The 20855-nt window shown below is 37.6% G+C and overlaps 1 non-coding gene across 1 annotated transcript; it reads right to left on the bottom strand.

Annotated features, from left to right (window-relative positions):
- Positions 1-9388: 9388 nt before the first annotated feature.
- LOC141616455 (small nucleolar RNA R71) lies at positions 9389-9495 on the bottom strand. Its single transcript, XR_012530802.1, has one exon. It is a non-coding gene; the product is annotated as a small nucleolar RNA R71 (small nucleolar RNA).
- Between the last annotated feature and the right edge of the window lie 11360 nt (positions 9496-20855).

Below are 20855 nucleotides of genomic sequence, written 5' to 3'. Positions count from 1 at the left end.
TAACTTTGGACTCTAATTCCTTCTTTTCAGCCATTGCAGAATCTAATGTTGTAGCTTTATCAGCTATAACTTTAGATTTCAACTTCTTAGCTTTGGCCTTTAGAGTATGATTCTCCTCTGCAATATCAAGAATCTGTTCCTTCAGATCTTTCAATTCCAAGTCCTGTTCGTGACATTTATTGAGGGATTGCTCAAAAAATTCTGTCAAGGCACTTTTAGACAATTTCTTAACACGTTTTTTGAGTTCAAGATAACTTACCTCTTCATCGTCATCTTCGTATGATTCTCCAAGAAAGCAATAGTTTGAATGAGAGTTGGTACTTTCATCGTCGATGTCGGTGATTAGGTCAAGACTAACGCTGCTGAGACAAAGGTTGGCTACTTCGTCGTCTTCAGATCCCTCGTCATCTTCTGAGTCAAGGTCTCCCTAACACGAAGCCATCATTAACTATTTGAATTCTCTCTTTGTCTTCTCGCGTTTTGTCTTGTCCTTGATCTTCTCCCATGTTGAACAATCCTTGATCAGATTCTCCACACTTGAAGCAACCTCTATTTGCGAAAGATGACCTTGATTCTGTAACCTTTTTGTTGGATGACTTGTTGTTGTTGTTGTAGGATGATTTTGGTTGTTTGTTTCGAAATATTTTATTTTTGAAGCGGCGTGCAAACAAAACAGTCTCAACCTCTAATTCATAGTCAACTTCTTCGCTCTTTAAGGCCATACTCTTGTTTCAGCTTGGTTCAGCGTCATCTTTGTTAAGAGTAATTTCATGGGCCATGAGAGCATCAATGAGTTCTTGATAGGATAGGTTTTCAAGATCTCGTTATTCCTCCATTGCAGTGACTTTGGCACGCCACTTCTTAGTCAGGCACCTAAGAACCTTTCTAGAAATGTCCTCAGTACTGAACTTCCTACCTAGGTTTTTTAGTTCGTTTATGATGCTTGAAAACCTTGCGGACATACTATCCAAGGACTCATTAGGCTCCATAATGAATAGCTTATATTTTTGCATAGCAAATCTATTCGGTGCTTCCTAACAATGGAAGTACCTTCATAAGCTAGTTCAAGCCCATCCCATATCTCCTTGGCCGTAGAGCACGAAGAAAACCGATTAAACTCTGTAGAAGTCATTCTGTTTTGAAGAGACTTATTGCTTTGGAGTTCTTTTCGGCCTTCTTGTAGTCGGCCTCGACATAGTCCTATTCTTTTTTTCATAGGTAGTGCCTTCTTCGGATGCGACTAGAATTTTGTGCGGTCCGTTTTGGATAATCCTCCAGCACTCCCAATCACGACCTTTCACATAGTGAGTCATCATGTTTTTCCATAACCCATAATTCTTCCCATCAAAGACCGGACACTTGAGGTATTTGGAGTCCATTTATCACGTGATAGGCAGCGGAATATAAAACAATAAAATAAATAAGAACAAGATAGATCAGCCTCTTTGCGGTTAGGCAATCAAGAGCACGGGGCTCTGATACCAATTGAAGAGTCTATTGATCCAAAATACTCAGGGGGGGGGGGGGGGATGAATTGAGGATTTAAAACTTTTGAAAGCTTTTTCGATTCTGTGTATATAATTGATTATTTAAAGTTTATTGATTAAACTTTAACTAATCAACTAATGAATGTAAAACAAAATAAACAAACGAACGAAAGAGAGGAGACACACGGTTTTTGAAGTGGTTCAGTTTCACAAGTCGAAACCTACGTCCACTATTCTCGATTAATAAATTTATTACCTTTCTACGGATTACAAATTTACTAACCCAATTCGTACAACTAACTCTAGCTGTAACTCAATGAGTACCGTTAAATACTCGAGTGACTAACTTACGCTAATAAAAAAGGACTAATGATTCTACTAAAAGTTCACGTTAATGAACGAGTAAGAAATAAAATAAGCACTATTATCTTATAACGATAACAATAAGAATGAATGCACAAGTTTATAATTCACACGACCTTTTTTCGAAAATAAACAAAACGGTTTTCTTGCATTAAAACACGGTTTTTGCATTTTGAAAATATATGAAAGTTATGCTCAAAGGTCTTAACTTTTAATGATGTAAAGTATGGAGTATTTATAGTAAAAGAGGAGCAAGGCTTTCGGTTTAGCAAAAACCCTAAGTGCCGTGTGGAAGTCTTGCAAAGCAAGAAAGAATTAGGTTAAATCTTTCCTTAATTCTTTTCCAAGACTTGCCTTAATAAATAATATTTTCCTATCTTAACAACTCACCAATATCTTGGAGATTAGGAAAGATAATATAAGGAGATAAAGAAATCTCTAACAAATATTATCCTAATACCTTAACCCTCATCCAAACAAAGACTTATTGTGCAAGAAGGAAATTACTATTCACGTTTTACTATTCACAGTACTATTCACGACACTGTTCACGCGGCATTATTCACGTGACACTATTCATCCCTAATATTTTTATAAGATAGAAAAGAATAAATCAAATAATAAAGAGATAACAAATCTCTAATCAAATATTATTTTAAAGATTTACTCAATCTTTTCCTTCTGTCTTTACAAAAATAATATCTTATAAGTTAGGAAAAAATAAATCAAAATAATATAAAAGATATATTAAATCTCTAATCAAATTTTATAAAGATTTACATAAAACCCTAACTTGTACAAAGAGTAACCGTGTATGAGAAAGAAACGACTCATAAGCCCATTCCCCTTTCACGAGAACCCTAGGTAAGATAAATTAGGTTTAGGGTTTTTTTTAGAGTATGTAGAAACTAGAAACCTTAATTAGCAAGATGCCTCAACTCATAAGTTGATTCAATCATAATTACTAATTATACGCTCATAGTGAAACCATACTCGATATTAAAATAAGCTCCATTGTAAAATAAATACTTTTACTAATACATTTAAAACGGTTTTCCAAAAACAATTTAAAAACTATTTTGTCGTGTGTTTTATAAACTTCACATCTCAATGTTATAGTAGAAGAGCTATAACATTGAGCTCTTATATAAGTAATGTTATAGCTGTGAGGCCATAACCTTACCGATGTAAGAAGTCCATTCTTACGTTACCATTACGAGATGATCACCTACGCTATTCTAATCTTCGTTAGGAGATCTTCGAGTGTAGGCTACTTAATTATTCAAGCTTGATTAATCTTTAGATGAGCTTTATCTTCTCATGAATGCTTTAATAATTCTTCCACTATCTTGTAATATCTTGATCCGTGAATGAGGGCATGATCATGATATGTTCTTGTATACTTCCGTCACAATTCTTTAATGCTTGCGATTAGTAAGTTCAATCTAAAAGACTAAACAAACAATTACGCGCAACGATTATATAGAAAGTAAAGCACTCTTGACATCATCAAAACATAAATATATATTCTATATGGTTCAACAATTGAGTATTTAAAAACTTATGCCCACTTTTCATTTTATATCTAAGTAATTAATTATTTAAAGTTTATTGATTAAACTTTAACTAATTAACTAAACGATTATAAACGTAATAAAATGAATGATAAAGAAATTTGCAAGGACACACGACTTTTGAAGTGGTTCAGCTTCACACGTCGAAGCCCACGTCCACTATTCTCGATTAATAATTTTAGTGCCTTTCTCCGGATTACAAAATTATCAACCGACTCGTATAACTAACTCTAGCTATAACTCGACTTGAATATCACTAGATATTCGGTTTTGACTATCTTAAGATACTAAGAAAGCACTTGATTGTTATTCTAGGTGTTCACACAATTGAACGAGTAAAAACAATATGAAGTACTATTATCTTATAACGTAACCTTAAGAATTATTACGCAAATTAAAGAGCACGACCTTTCGTAAAAGATTTTCAAATGCAAAACAAATAAAATACTCAATTAGACTTTAAACTCAATTTGTTGGCAAGGAATTTTTATATTTCGAAAAGCTTCTTTGGATCAATGAACATCATGCGTATATATAGTAGAAGAGAGAAAGTAGGGTTTTGGTCGAAACCCTAAGTGTATCGTGAGGCATGTTAGTTTGTCTCATAAGAAACAAATCTTATCTCTTCTTAGTTTAATCTACTAAATATTTTGATTAAGTAAATAAAGTAGATCTAATATAATTGAGAAGATATGAAAATATCTTATAGCAATATATTATGAATTTGACCTAATAATATTTACTTACATAGGGAGTTAACTCGGCATCCACACGGCTTATAAGCCCATCTTAGCCGAAACCCTAGGTCAAAATATCAAGGAGTAGATTAGGGTTAGGTTTAGATAATTTAGCAAACCCTAGGTAGCATGACGACTTATAAGTCGTTTTACTAACCAATGGATAACGTAAATTATTCATTCTAAACAAATCATATTGTATCTCTAACATATACACACATGATTTCAAAATATATTAGAAGCATTTTATGTTTTGAAAACTGATTTTAAAATTATTAAAATCGTGCCTTTAAAATGCAACCCAAAGTTATAGTAGAAATGGCTCTAACCTTAAGTTTGGTAAGTAAAGTTATAGGTGAAATAACTACAACTTTACCTTCCCAATGTTACTTCTTAAGATACCGTTATTAGACGATGTCCTATATTAACTAATCTTCCTGAAGATCTTCAGTGGTAGGATCATCTCTTTATCTCGATCATAAGCTCTTCATCTTGAGCTTGTTATAGACTTGATCGGGCCTTTTGCTTGAGTGATCATCATACTTGAAACTTGTTACAGTTACTATGACGCTTTAAGAATCTTCAATGTTATAGCTCAAGCTGCTATAACATTACTTGAACGATGCTTCACAAATCTTCAATGTTATAGCCAAGGTTGCTATAACATTACTTGCTTAAATTGTAAATTTTAATCAATCTATTAAAGACTAAACAGACGATTACGAGCAAGAGTATAAATAATATAAAGTACACACTTGTCATTATCAAAACTAATCATATATCTATATGGTCCAACAAATTCCCCCTTTTTGATATGACAAGTCTCTTATGATTTGGGACTAAGTGTAAGTTCCCCCTCAACATAATACTATAAAAGTCATAGTCAGTTAAACGCAAGAACAATCCACTTATATAAAAAGTATAGCATTTAAGGACCTTAAGAGATTAAAGGTTCTGACAAGGAGCAATCTTAGGCAAATACTTAAGTCACGGTCATTTTCTTCCCCCTCTTGACATCATCGAAAAGACGAGAAGAAACATAAAACAACTAGAATAATATAGACCGAGACACGTATTAATCATGCAAAGAAGGATTATAAAACGAGAAAGTAATTGACGATAAGCATGCAAAATATAAAATGTGTCTAATACAAACCGAAAAGTAAAAGCCGATAGGCCGAATAAACAAGGTTTGCCAATTGGCCGAATAAAGTAGTTAGTGCCAAAATGGGCCGAATAGACAAACATCAAAATATAAGTCTAATAAAGAAAAGAGCAAGGAATGGAATTTTGGGACGGGTTTAGGCATAGTCGCGTTTCACGACATTGGGGTTCACATAACCGGGACGAGTCCTAAACTCAAGAGAGTCGAGATGATCGAAGCAAGACCGCACATGATTGGCTTGTGCTATGAGACACGCCTCAAGGTTAAGCACCTTCAATGATAAGGCCTTAGTAGCTTTGAAAATAAGTATCATCTCCGCATGCATAGCTTTCCCTTCACGCCAAATAGCCCCTCCTTGACTAGCCAAGTTAGCCAATGATCCGGAATGACGAACAGATTCCTTAGCCGCTCTATCTGCATCACGAGCCATAGCTTCAACACGTCCTTCTAACCCATGTAAATAGGCTACGACCTCGGCATTACCCGGACCATTAGAAACAGGAGCCCCATCTTTCTCTTTTCCCATTGCCGTGACCAACTCCACAAGCAATTTATTTTGAACATCCAATTTTTCACAAATACTTGTCATGAACGAGTCCAATTTTTGTTCTACGGCCACCATCACATCCGACGACTTTTGCACCACATTACCCTTGGATAAGAAGATCAAGTCGGGTCCAACCGCGGCTATTTTCATTAATTTGAGATGTGTATCACACATCTCTTCTTTGACTATGATCCCATAGCTAGTAGGACCAACAACCCCCTTGTGTTCCAAAATACGAGAAATCCACATTCCAAAAGGTAAATCCAAGGTAGTATAAATTTTTTCTTCTGTGACGGAAATACTAGTTTGGACAATACGATGGAAAATTAGTCGGGGAAGACTAACCTTAACACCTTCAAGCCATTTTGAGACCAAAACCATCTCATAACTCGACAATTTATCACGACCTCCCCTCCTTGGAATAACCCTATTCCATAAAAAGTTTAAAAAGAATTTTAACTTAGGTGTAAACATACCCGCCAACATGTTACTGGACCCCGTAGCACCATCATCAAAAGACCTCTTAATTTGAAGCTTTTCTTCCTCCGTCACATCCCCTCATTCCGCACTTGGGTTGATTTCCACCCCATCATCAGGGACGGAAAACAGAGTGCGAAAATCGTCAAGGGAGACGATGACTTCTGACTCATTTACCATTGCATGCAACACATTCTTCTTAATAGAAACCGAAGCATAGAATTGAATTACCTCAATAGGATAGACGGGACCGATTAAAGAACAAATCTTTGTCCATTCTTGATAAGTTAAGAAATTTTTGAAGAATTGCAAAGCTTCAACCTTTGTATACCACTTTTCGGAATAAGACCGTCCTCCATGAATACCGTATCTCATAACACGGTTTATCCGAGTCCTCTCCTCCGTGGTAAATCGAACCTTATCAAGACCCGTCATCATAGAATTCGGCATATATTCTCGGAACAAGGTTCTTTGAGAACCATCTCGGTTAACCACCTCCTCGGTTTCTTCAACCGAACCCTCGATACCAACTCCTTCTTCTTACCATTGTTAAGCTTCCGACGCTTTACCTCGAGATTAGTATCAACCCGGTTATGATCGGGATTAGTAGATTTGGGGTTTGATTGAGGTGAGGAAGTGATGTGACCATAATTAGCGCATATTTAGCCCCCGAATTGGCTTGTTCCCATGCTTTTTAGTGCATATTTGGGTCATTTATTGTCTTTAGTTCTTTGTTTTGCGTATTCTTTGAGATTTTGATCCCTTGGTAGGAAAGGAGTAAGAATCTTGCATTTTCATGGCAAAACGAGACTAAATTGATTGAATTCAATGACCAAGCATCAAGGAGAGACAAGATTAGAAGGCCTTTGTACATATTATAGTAGTTGGGCAATGACGAGAAAGGATCCTTGCATCCCCGAGGAAATCCCCAAGGATTTTATGAAGAAAAGGGAAGAAAAGAAGAAGGAACAAAGCTGAGCAGCAATCCGTGCGGATTGCCCTGAATCCGCCCGTCCTCCACAGCACAATCCGTGCGTCTTCCTTCAAAGACGCCCAGGCAGCAGCCACCAGAATCCGGCCGTCTTCTCCCAAAGTCGCACGGATTCCAGTCCAGCACAAATTCATTTCTTCAAGCTTTAAAGAAAGAGCCCTTCCTTCGAAAAATACCGGCGTCTCCCTGCTCAATCTAAAAAGTGTAATTACTAGTTTAGCCCTTAGTTAACCCTAATGCATCCACCTAATTTCCACTATAAATACCCCATTAGTCTAAATTAGAAGAGCATGTTCTTCTTATCAATTATTAGAGTAGTTAATATCAATCAAATCCCTCTTTAGTTTTGTAATCAACAATTAATCAAGTTTTAATACAAGTTTTATTTCCTTAATCTCTCTTTTGTTCATCCTTTATTTTGGGTAATTGAATATTATTTGGGTTATTATTGGGAGATTGACAACCTCTCAATCAAGCATCAAGTACTTCTTTTATTCTTTGCTTTATTATTGGAATCATTAGTAGGTATAATTCTCTTAATCTCTTTTTAATTATTGTTAATTACTTTCATTTATTCATCATGTTTCCTTTTGTTGGTATGATTGACAACCTTGCTAGCATGATCAACATGATAATGAGTGAGTAGTGACCTAGATAGGGTTAATGGGTAATTAGGGGAAACCAACATGGGGGATGATTCATGCTTAAATTAATATGCTTTCATGGTTTATTTGCTTGCTTGTTTTGATCTCAACTCATGCACATGTTATGTTTGATGAAATGCGAGCCTATGAATCCTTGTATTTTTTACCCATCACCTATCTTTTCAATGAGACTTGTAAGACATAAACCAACTCGAGTCTCATTAGACCATGCATGTTGTTGAGTAGGGAGGATTAAGTCGACTTGTAGGTGTTGTACAATCTAATCGATTCGGCTCCGGGACCCAAACTTTCCTAGGATTGTAAGATATAACCCAACTCAATCCATCACAACAATAATTGCTTGCTTATAATTTGAGAACATGTTTGTATGATCAATTCCCATGATTCCCCTATGACCCCATGATACCCTAGTGCTTTTTATCAATTGTTTACAACCCTTTCATTTCATCTTGCTTATTTACTTTCATTGCTATTTAGTTAGTGACCTTCTACATCAACCCAAATTGTGACACCCCTAAGACACCACTAGTTTCAATAGAAATCTCATCTCAATTCCCGTCCCTTGGGATCCGACCTTTACTTGCCTCTTTACTAATTGTAGAGTTGTTTGTGAAGCTATAAATTGTGTTTGATTGGATGTGTGACGACCAACTCTTTGTCCTATCAAAATGGCGCCGTTGCCGGGGACGGTGTTAACTTGATTTAGATTTTCTTATATTGTTATTAGTTGTGTCTTTCTTTGCCGTGGGGAAGTAAAACTCCTCAAGGTTTGTTCTAATTGTTTTCGAGTTGTTTGATATTTTGCATGTCTAGAAGGTCACAAGGTGATTTGTTACCTTTTGATCGTGAAATAGAAAGAACTTTGACAACCAATAGAAGAATTGCTAGGAGGAATTTGAGAGGTATTAGTGAGGTTGTAGATATTCAACCAACTATTGAGTTCATCAACCCTTTTGCAAGAGAAGGTGAGGAGAACCCAACACAAAATACCATACAAAATCAACCCACAATGCGTAAGTTTTCATCACATTCCGTACCCACCGAGGAGAACCTACCCAATGGTACTCCCACACCACAACATTTGACCGGAAATTTTATTGCCAAATCCGCCTTTATCCAATTAGTCGAAAGGAGCCAATTTGGGGGGATGCCTAGTGAAGACCCTCATTCTCATATAGAAACCTTTTGTGACTATTGTGATGCGATTTCTCAAACCGGTGTAACTCAAGACCAAATTCGATGGGTCTTATTTTGTTTTTCTCTAATTGGCACCGCGAAACAATGGTTGAAGGGCCTTGATAAGGCCACTCTCGGAATTGATTCTTGGAAGAAGTTGGCTCTAGCTTTCTACAAAAAAATTCTACCCACCGGAAAAGACTAACATGCTAAGAGCTCAAATTACGGGTTTTAAGCAAAGGGATGAAGAATCTTTGTACGAAGCTTGGGAGCGGTTCAAGGGAATTTGTCGCTCATGTCCTCATCATGGACTTAGCGAGTGGTTCTTGGTACAACAATTTTGGAATGGTTTATATGAAGATTCAAGGAACATTCTCAACATGGGATCAAATGGAATGTTCACCGAAGTCGATGACAATCAAACTTGGAACAAAATTGAGGAAATGGCGGTCCATAACTCATAATATAGTAGACCTCGCAAGGCTACTAGAGGAGGAAAGCATGAAGTGGACTCCGTTACTCAATTGGGTGCTCAACTTAGTGCTCACATTGACACAATCAATTTGAAGTTTGAAAAAGCTATGGCTAGACTTGAAGAAGCCTCAAAATCACCAAAGCATCATGTTAATGCCATGACGGCATCTTCATCAATCCCAAGTGGGATATGTGAGAATTGTGGAACTTTGGGACATGACCAAAGTGAATGTAGGGGAACAAATGAACAAGTGAATGCTTTCCAAGCATACAAGAGTGGTACCCCTTATTCCAACTATTACAATGAAAACACCAAATTCCATCCAAATCTCTCATACAAAAGCCAAAATGTTCAAAACCCTCAAACAGCATACACCCCACCTCCCATGAGAAACCAAAATCAAAGACCCTTTTACAACCAAAACCAAGGTTACCAAAATCAAAATCCATACAATCACCAAAATGACCAAGGTTTTGATGTTCAAAAAGCGGTCCTCCAAATGCAAAAGAATCAACAAGAGTTGTTCACTCAAATGCAAAAAGATAGTCAAGCAAAGGAAACCACCATCAACAACATTCTAGCTCACACCAAGATGTTGGAAACCCAATTGACTCAACTAGCATCTTCAAGCTCACAAAGACAAAAAGGGCAATTACCACCTCAAAGTAATCCCCCTAGACATGAAATGGTTAGTGCCATTCACTTGAGAAGTGGTACAAGGTATGAAGCACCGAAGAAGAAAGTTGAGGATGAAGTCGTGGAAGCTAGTGATAAGGAAGAAATTGTGCAAAACTCCAAGGATGGAGAACCATCAAAAGAAGAGATTTCAAAGAAAAATGAAGACAAGGTCAAAGAGAAGGAGATCATTGTGATTAGACTTCCTTTTCCAAGTCGTCAAGCCAAGCCCAAATTTGATGACCAACTTGGAAAGTTTATGGAAATTGTGAAGAATTTGGAAGTCTCAATTCCTTTCACGGAATTAATCAATCACGTGCCGGCCTAAGCGAAATACATGAAAGACATCCTCACAAAGAAGAAGTCAATCCGGAAGCTTGAGACTATCGCCTTCACTAAGGTGAGTAGTGCAATACTTCAAGGGAGTTCACCTCCAAAACTCAAGGATCCGGGAAGCTTCGCAATACCGTGTACCATTGGCGACACCACGATCAACAAAGCCTTATGTGATCTAGGGGCTAGTGTGAGTGTTATGCCGTACTCGGTGAGTAAAAGGTTGGGGATGGGAGAGCTTAAATGCACCAATATCACACTCCAAATGGCCGATAGATCGACGAAGACACCATTAGGGATATGGGAAGATGTTCCCGTACGAATTGGGAAGTTTTTCATCCCGGTGGACTTTGTCATTGTTGATATGGAGGAAGACTCCAACATTCCAATCATTCTAGGAAGACCCTTCTTACACACCGCGGGTGCGGTGATTGATGTAAAACATGGAGAGCTCACTCTAGAAGTGGGAGATGAGAGTATAACTTTTAATCTTGACAAGACTATGAGAGCTCCCCGTTTACATGAACCGTGTTTTATGATCGATCATTATAGTCGGAAGGATGAAAGGAAGAAGTCGGAACTCCAACGGAAGAAGAAAATTGAAGATGCTCCATTCAAAGAGCAAGTGAATTGTGACAAAGAGAGCTTGCAAAGCTCACCAAAGTCAAGCAATGAAGAAGATGGCCTTATTGGCCAAGAAAAAGAAATGGGAAAGTTGTCTTCACCAAATCAAGAGATTTTCAATGATCAACTTAATGAAGTTTGTGGTCTTTGGGGCGACGAATTTGAAGGGATTTTTAATCCCTACATTGGTAATGCCATCGATCAAGACCGACAACAAGGGCCAAGGTCTATTGAAGACCTTTATCATGACAATTAACAAGCGTTTGATTACTTTTTCAAGGTGTTGAGCAACATCAACAACACCTTGAACATGCCCCCTTGACATCTCATCAAGAATGAGAGTTTGGTGGAGTCCTCCCTAAACCACCATTTGTAAATATTTCTAACTCCCTAACTCGCATTTCAATTCTTATATTGCATTTTTGTTATTTTTGGATTTTTATACTTTGATCAAGATAATTATCATGTTTGAGAGAAGAGAGGGAGGGACTAATAATTTCAATTAATGTGTAGTGCTTTAGCTTAGTGTGGGGATGGCAATTGCCTAGGCTATCCATGCCTTAGTAGTGCCCCCACAATGAAGAACACGAGATATGAAGAAGAATGGAAAAATGACAAGGGATATGCAAAGTACACGGATGGAACTGAATCCGGGTACAAAGGGGTCGAATCCGAGCGGATTCAGGAGAATCCGCCCGTCTTCAGGCAATCCGGGCATATTGAGTAGAAGACGCCCGTCCTAGATGAGCTGAATTTTTGAAATTTATGACTGTCAACGAATCTGGGCGTCCTGCAGTAGAATCCGCCCGTCTTCAAAAATCCGCCCGTCCTGAAAGGAAGACGCCCGTCTTCTTGGCTGAGGAAAACAAGAAAAATCCCTGTAAAGGAATCCGCCCGTCTTCTGTAGAAGACGCCCGTCCCGTGTTTGCAAATCCGAGCGTCTTCACCGAAAGACTCCCGTCTTTAGGCAAGTTTTTCCCAACCCAGAAAAAGCAGAATCCGGGCGTCCCGAGCAGAAACCGCCCGTCTTGCCCCTACATTTCAAATTTTTCGGGTTTTATAAACCCCCTCCCACATTCATTTCTGCATTCCTTCATCAATAACACTACTCATAACTCCAAAACCCTCATCCTCTCCATCACAAAAACAAGATTCCTCAACAACATTCACCAAAATCAAATCAAAACATCCTTTTAACAACAAATCAATCACTCCTCTTTCAACAAAAATCAAAACCAAGCACAAAATCTACAACCTTTGATTCGATTTTTGAATTCATAAAGGCAAAGCCTTTCATCTTTAAATCAATTTGGGTGCACTAGAAATTGAAGATTTTTCACTCTTTTCTTGGTTTATTCATCAATGGCAATAACTAAGGGAGCAACAAAAGCAACAAAGGCAAAGCCACCAAAGGCAAAGGCACTCTCATCGAGACAAAAGAGTCTTCAAGCAAAGAAAGCATTGGCTATGGTGGTAGCTAACCCAAACTTGGAAATGCAACAACAGCAACCTCCCATGAAAGCAACAACATCCTCTACTATGGAAATTGCTCAACTTTCGAATTATCCGGAGGTAATTTTCATTTCCAAATCCCATAGGGACACTTTTGCCAAGTTTGCTAGAAAATTATTTCTATCCACCAAGTTTATTTGTGAAGATACCTTAGATAAGTTGGGTGTCCTTGAGCAAACTAGAGCCTTCTTTAAAGCCATGGGGTTGGAGAAATTGTTTGAATCAAAAGAATTGACATACCCCTCCCTTACCTTAGAATTTTTGAGTTCTTTGAAAGTTAACAAGGTTGAGACTATGGAGACCATCGAGTTCCGTCTAGCTAATGTTAGTAGGTGCATCTCCTTTGAGGAAATGGGTAAAGCCTTGGGTCTTAGTGATTCACTGAGTTATTTTAAGAATGTTGGCAAGTATGACCCCGACCCTCTTTGGGAGGCGATTTCCGGAATGAAATTTGAGGACTTTCATGCTAGTCGCGCTCTATTAGTCCACCATCCAGGCATTAGAGTGTGGCACAAGGTCATAGGGAACACCATCATTGCAAGAAAAGACACCAACCATTTCACCAAACTCGATTTTGTTCTTCTTGAGTCGGCTTTGAACATTGGAAGGGAATTCACCAAGCCTTTCAACTCTCTAAGGCTTTTGGTGGATAGATGGCTAAATATTGATTGTGGGAAGAAAGGCACTACCGTTATTGTGAATGGAGGCCTAGTCACTATCCTAGCCAAATACTTTAATCCAAACTTCAACAAGGATAGCAAGTATGAGGCGAAAGAGGGTGGTCATCTCATTGATATTAATACTATGATATACAAGTACAAGTGGGTTACCCATCACCCTCTTGACATCAAGTATGGATGGCTCACTAGTGAGGCTAGATCTTTCACTTTGCCTTCAAAGATTTGTCGATTGAGTGTCCACCGGACCAACTATCTACTTCCCCTATCAAAAGAGGCCGAGTACATTATCCGACAACAAAAGGGTGAAATTGAAATGCCCTCCTCTTCCATTGTCACACCACCCTATCCTTTCGAGTACCAAGAGTTCAAGCCCGAAGGCATTAAAGCAAGAAATGATTATTTGACTCTTCTCATGCAAGAGATGCACAAGCAAGCTTTCGAGGATCGAAAAAATGCTTACTTAGCCCAATATCCACCCCTTCTTCACTTAGCTAGGCAAGGACTACTTGACCCTTCATGTCCTTTGCCTAGTTGGGCGGATAGGGAAGTCTTCTTTCCGAGTGCATCTAGGGTTGTTCCGGGTGATAATGAGGTTGTCGGTAATGAAGAGGTTGATGATAACATTGATGAAGAAGCTAGTGAAGAAGGAGAAGAGGAGGATGACCAAGGAGAACAAGAAAGTGAAGAAGAAAGTGGTGATGAGTCTACTTCTAGTGAGGAAGATGATGATAGTGATGATATGATGGAAGATTAGCAAGCTTTAGAGGCTCCTACCCTCTCGAGGTTTGTTCTACTTCTTTCTTTGTTTTAATTATTAATCTTGATCATTGTTGGAGTAGTCCTAGCACCATATAGGACTAACACCTCAGCCCCATTGAGGTGTTCTCATTTTATTGTTCCCACCTTTCAAAATCCAAAATGACAAAATTTAGTTTCATGCATTGCATAGTGTGTGCATGAACTACACCCATCCTTAGGACATTAGCAATAATGTCTAGATCGGTTTGGGGAAGTCAATGCATACACAACGGGAGGTAATCTAAATTATCCTCTCCGTCATAAACAAAAACCATGCATCATGTAGTGTAGATTAGTGTAGCTTGCATTTAGTGTAGAAATCATGCATCATGTTTGCATAATTTCCCATCATTTTGGCCATTGAGGACAATGCCCATATTAGTGTAGGGATGGGGAATTCTAACTTAACATTTATTCAAAAATCCAAAAAAATTGAAAAATTTCGAAAACCATAAAAATTCGAAAATTGAAAAACCCAAAAACATGTTTATTTCTTTTGTAGTGTAGTTGTGTATATATTATTGTATATATTGTGTTTGTTCTATCCTTGTTCACATTGATTGATTACGCCACATCTGAGACATGAGGATCATGAAGACCGCATGGTATGATCTTTCCAATCTACTTTTTCCTCTTTATGTTAATGACTATGTGGCTTTATTTTGATTGATGCGGTATAACAATGTGAGCTTAGGACTTGCATTTAGTTTATATGTCATATTAGTTGATAGAATCACTTGCATTAGGATGTATATAATAGTTGCATCATGGTATATAGTTGCATTTAGATGTAATATTTTGAAAAGTGCCTAATTGAGAACTTTGACAAGAGCAACTAAGCCATTACAAATACTTTTTCAACTTAAGACTTTGCCTACTAGAATGGTTGTAAAACACCCTAGATTGTATCATACTAATGTCTTTTGACCCATGACCGAAAGCCTAGTCAAGGGTTTGCATGTGAGTCACCTATTCCAACCCCGTGATGCGATGTGGACTTGGTTAACTTGTCTAGGTGACCTTGATTGACCTTGTGGTAAGGCAACCCAAAAATACTTTCTATCAATAAGTTTGAAGTGCTCATTTCGAAAATTTTGTTATGTGGAAGTAATTTATTGCTAAGGAAACCTCAAATGTTATGAAATGTTGAAATGTTGAGAAATTTAGTTGTTTTGATGGAGGCGTACCACTTCGATGTGCTTTGGAGAGGGATCCATTGAATTGGGCCCCCACACGGTTGTGAATTCAACCACCCAGAGACAGAGTGACTATCACCCCGAAAAGCTATTGTCTAAAGGTTAACCGGTTGCCTAATAAGCGATTGGCGAAAGCAAAGGACACTAGCCCGGAAGGGACAAACCCCATCTTAAATTTTTGAAATGTGAAAGTTAAATGAGGTCAATTTTTGAATACTAGTCATATCCACCCTTGTTTATAACGATTTGAGCATCTCATTCCCAAAAAGCCTTTTTGTCAAGCCACTTTGTCGAGCTTGGGACGATCCATGACCTTTACTTTTATAGAGAATTCGAGACTTGTCATGTCATATGCTACTAGCATCATAGGGATCATCATTCCACCACCATCCGATCGCTCTTGACGAAAGCATTTGGAAATTGAGGACGAAAGTAGTCTAGTTTAACACCATTTGGAGGTGATTTAGTGCCATCCTCTTAGCCTTAGTAATTTGTTGAACTAGTATCTGTGAAGGATTATATGCTCTTAAATTTTTTCCTCTTTAGTGCCTCCGCCACTTGATGAGGAAGTGGCTATTCCTTTTGTAGATGCATCCATTATTTGATTTTGTGTGCTTAATGTTTGGATGTGTCGCCATTTTGGCAAGACCCACCTTGCCTTGCAAGAAGGCATCCTACCTCATGGTTGTCTTGTTGTGAGTTGAAGGGGCGGAGTGAGACCCGCTAATTGTCTCATATCGGCTATGTTATTAGGTTAGTTTAAATAATGGTTTTAGTCTTTGTCACCTCTTTACTCGGGACGAGCAAAGGTTCGGTTTGGGGATATTTGATGTGACCATAATTAGCGCATATTTAGCCCCCGAATTGGCCTTATTCCCATGCTTTTTAGTGCATGTTTGGGTCATTTATTGTCTTTAGTTCTTTGTTTTGCGTATTCTTTGAGATTTTGATCCCTTGGTAGGAAAGGAGTAAGAATCTTGCATTTTCATGGCAAAACGAGACTAAATTGATTGAATTCAATGACCAAGCATCAAGGAGAGACAAGATTAGAAGGCCTTTGTACATATTATAGTAGTTGGGCAATGACGAGAAAGGATCCTTGCATCCCCGAGGAAATCCCCAAGGATTTTATGAAGAAAAGGGAAGAAAAGAAGAAGGAACAAAGCTGAGCAGCAATCCGTGCGGATTGCCCTGAATCCGCCCGTCCTCCACAGCACAATCCGTGCGTCTTCCTTCAAAGACGCCCGGGCAGCAGCCACTAGAATCCGGCCGTCTTCTCCCAAAGACGCACGGATTCCAGTCCAGCACAAATTCGTTTCTTCAAGCGTTAAAGAAAGAAGCCCTTCCTTCGAAAAATACCGGCGTCTCCCTGCTCAATCTAAAAAGTGTAATTACTAGTTTAGCCCTTAGTTAACCCTAATGCATCCACCTAATTTCCACTATAAATACCCCATTAGTCTAAATTAGAAGAGCATGTTCTTCTTATCAATTATTAGAGTAGTTAATATCAATCAAATCCCTCTTTAGTTTTGTAATCAACAATTAATCAAGTTTTAATACAAGTTTTATTTCCTTAATCTCTCTTTTGTTCATCCTTTATTTTGGGTTATTGAATATTATTTGGGTTATTATTGGGAGATTGACAACCTCTCAATCAAGCATTAAGTACTTCTTTTATTCTTTGCTTTATTATTGGAATCATTAGTAGGTATAATTCTCTTAATCACTTTTTAATTATTGTTAATTACTTTTATTTATTCATCATATTTCCTTTTGTTGGTATGATTGACAACCTTGCTAGCATGATCAACATGATAATGAGTGAGTAGTGACCTAGCTAGGGTTAATGGGTAATTAGGGGAAACCAACATGGGGGATGATTCATGCTTAAATTAATATGCTTTCATGGTTTATTTGCTTGCTTGTTTTGATCTCAACTCATGCACATGTTATGTTTGATGAAATGCGAGCCTATGAATCCTTGCATTTTTTACCCATCACCTATCTTTTCAATGAGACTTGTAAGACATAAACCAACTCGAGTCTCATTAGACCATGCATGTTGTTGAGTAGGGAAGATTAAGTCGACTTGTAGGTGTTGTACAATCTAATCGATTCGGCTCCGGGACCCAAACTTTCCTAGGATTGTAAGATATAACCCAACTCAATCCATCAAAACAATAATTGCTTGCTTATAATTTGAGAACATGTTTCTATGATCAATTCCCATGATTCCCCTATGACCCCATGATACGCTAGTGCTTTTTATCAATTATTTACAACCCTTTCATTTCATCTTGCTTATTTACTTTCATTGCTATTTAGTTAGTGATCTTCTACATCAACCCAAATTGTTACACCCCTAAGACACCACTAGTTTCAATAGAAATCTCATCTCAATTCCCGTCCCTTGGGATCCGACCTTTACATGCCTCTTTACTAATTGTAGAGTTGTTTGTGAAGCTATAAATTGTGTTTGATTTGATGTGTGACGACCAACTCTTTGTCCTATCAGGAAGTATTTGTAGTTTGAATGGGCTTGTTGCATGGTGGTTTAGATAACCCGGTCTTAGTAGAAGACCGAGTTGATGGTGAGTTGAGGCGAGTTGTTGGTGGAGACATGATGATGATGATAGATGGTGAGGTTGAGTGTGGGAAAGTTTTACGAAAGGTAACTTTTAGAGAATTGTGAGGGTGATGGAGACGTGAGGAAGGTGGGGTATTTATGAGTGGTAGAAGCAATTTGTATTATGGTAAAATTAGGCTAGGTATAGGCGCCTATTTGATATGATTAGGATTCTTTCCTTTTTATTTTAATTTTTTATATATAATAGATTAGGAAAGATAAGTTAGGGTAAATCTTTTTAGAAAATATGGTGAGATAATATTAGGTAAAAAGATAGAATTTTGGTAAAAATTCGGTAAAGGGAATATAGAGGAATAATTTGTTACCGAAATTATGGTTCATAATAAGACACAAGATATACATAGCTAGCAAACAGAATATTCTCGTAACATAATATAACATTTAACACAAATAAACTTGTAACGACAAATACGGACACAGTCATACAATCTCGTCAAATCTAGTCAGTCATACGGGAAATAAAATATTTGTGACAAGTTTAGTTGCTACCAATTAAACTAATTTCCAACCGTAAAATCTCAAAACGTTCTCTAGCCAATGCTTTGGTAAAAATGTCAGCCCATTGTTTTCCTGTAGTACAAAATTCAGGTCTTATGTTGCCCTTATCTAGATGGTCACGTAGAAAATGGTGTCTAGTATCTATATGCTTAGTACGCGAGTGCTATGCAGGGTTCTTATATATAATAATAGCACTCGTATTATCACATAAAATGGGAATAGACCCAACGTTAACAACGTAATCACATAACTGTTGCTTAAGCCATAAAAGTTGAGAACATACCAACCCAACGGCAATATACTCGGCTTCAGCTGTAGATAACGCAACGGAATTTTGCTTCTTTGACCCCCCATGTAATAATGCATGGTCCAACAAGCGTAGCTATGCCGGCTTTTTCTATCAAGTGAACAACCTGCATAGTCTGCATCTGAATACCCTATGAGATCAAAACTACACTCAAGAGGATATCATAGATATAATTTCGATGTACCAATTAAATAATTCAATATTCTCTTAACTGCAATCATATGCAATTCTTTAGGGCACGATTGAAATCGAGCACATATGCATACACTAAACATTATATCAGGACAACTTGCAGATAAAAAAAGAAGTGAGCCAATCATACCTCGATAAGTTGGCTCATCGACAGACTTACCGTCTTGATCCTTAGTCAACTTCTTATCTGTAATCATAGAAGTTGGCTTAGAAATCGAATTTTCCATACCCAATTTCTTGATCAACTCTTTGATGTATTTCTGTTGGTGTATCATTATTCCTTCACTAGTTTGTTGAATTTTAAGTCTAAGGAAGAACTTGAGTTCTCCCACGATGCTCATTTAGAATTCAGAGGTCATCAATTCTGAAAAGTACTTACACAAACGATTATTACTTGAACCAAAAGTAATATCGTCAACATAAATTTGTACAACTAATAGATCGGAATTTTCGGATTTCAAGAATAGGGTTTTGTCGACAAGTCCTCTTTTAAAACCACTTTCAAGAAGACATTTTGACAATCTTTCGTACCAAGACCTAGGAGCTTGTTTCAAACCATATAAGGCTTTATCTAATTTGAAAACATGGTTTTGAAACTTACTATCGAGAAATCCTGGACGTTGCTCAACAAAAACCTCTTCATTCAAATTACCGTTAAGAAATGTTGTCTTAACATCCATTTGAAATAGTTTAATTCCTTTGTGAGCTGCAAAAGCTATTAATAGCCTAATAGCCTCAAGTCTGGCCACGGAAGCGAAGGTCTCATCATAGTCAATTCCTTCTTGTTGATTATACCCTTGTACAACCAATCTGGCTTTATTTCGTACAATAACTCCCGTATCGTCCAACTTGTTTCTAAAAACCCATCTTGTACCAATAACAGTTTGGTCTCTAGGTCTCAGAACCAAATGCCAAACTTTGTTCAGTTCGAACTGTTGAAGCTCCTCTTGCATGGCCACGATCCAATCTGATTCTGTAAGTGCTTCTTTGATATTTGTTGGTTCAATGGTGGAGAGGAAGGAGTAAAATGAGCAAAAGTTATTAAGCTTTCTACGAGTTCGAACTTCTTTATTTAAATTACCTACGATAGTTTCCATTGGATGAGAATCCTTATATCCCCATTTCTTAGAGACAGGAGGTACATCGTCATCTGAACTTGGCTCGCCTTCTTCGAATGATTGAGGTCCAAGCCTCGCTCCCCCTGAATCCAATCCTGCGGTTATAACAGAATCAGGAATAACTCTAGATCTTGTTCTTTTATTTGGATTTAATGTTATAGCATCATAAGCTATAACTTCAGTTTCCAATTGCTTGGATTGTGAAGAGGTTATAGTATCATTAACTATAGTCTCAGTTCTCTTTCCTTTATCATTCGAAGGGTTTCCTTGTTCATCATTTATGCCCTCAATTTCTTTATCTTCCTCAACCAATTCTGGAAGATCATCCCTAGATAGTCGAAAATCACGTTCGTTCATATCTTCTTCATCCTCTTCAGCTTTGTCAAACATGTTATTCTCATCAAGCACAACATGAATACTTTCTTCTATGCATAAGGTTCTCTTATTGAAAACCTTATACGCTTTACTATGATTAGAGTAACCTACAAATATAGCCTCGTCACTTCTAGAATCGAATTTGCTTAGTCTATTTTTGCCATTATTGTGGACAAACACTTACTCCCAAAGCAACGTAGATGTGATATGTTGGGTTTACCTCCTCTAAGAAGCTCGTAAGGA

The sequence above is a fragment of the Silene latifolia genome, chromosome 11 (assembly GCF_048544455.1).
Source record: "Silene latifolia isolate original U9 population chromosome 11, ASM4854445v1, whole genome shotgun sequence".
NCBI lineage: Eukaryota > Viridiplantae > Streptophyta > Magnoliopsida > Caryophyllales > Caryophyllaceae > Silene > Silene latifolia.
Note: the sequence above shows the minus strand (reverse complement) of the source record. Positions and strands in the feature narration are given on the sequence as shown.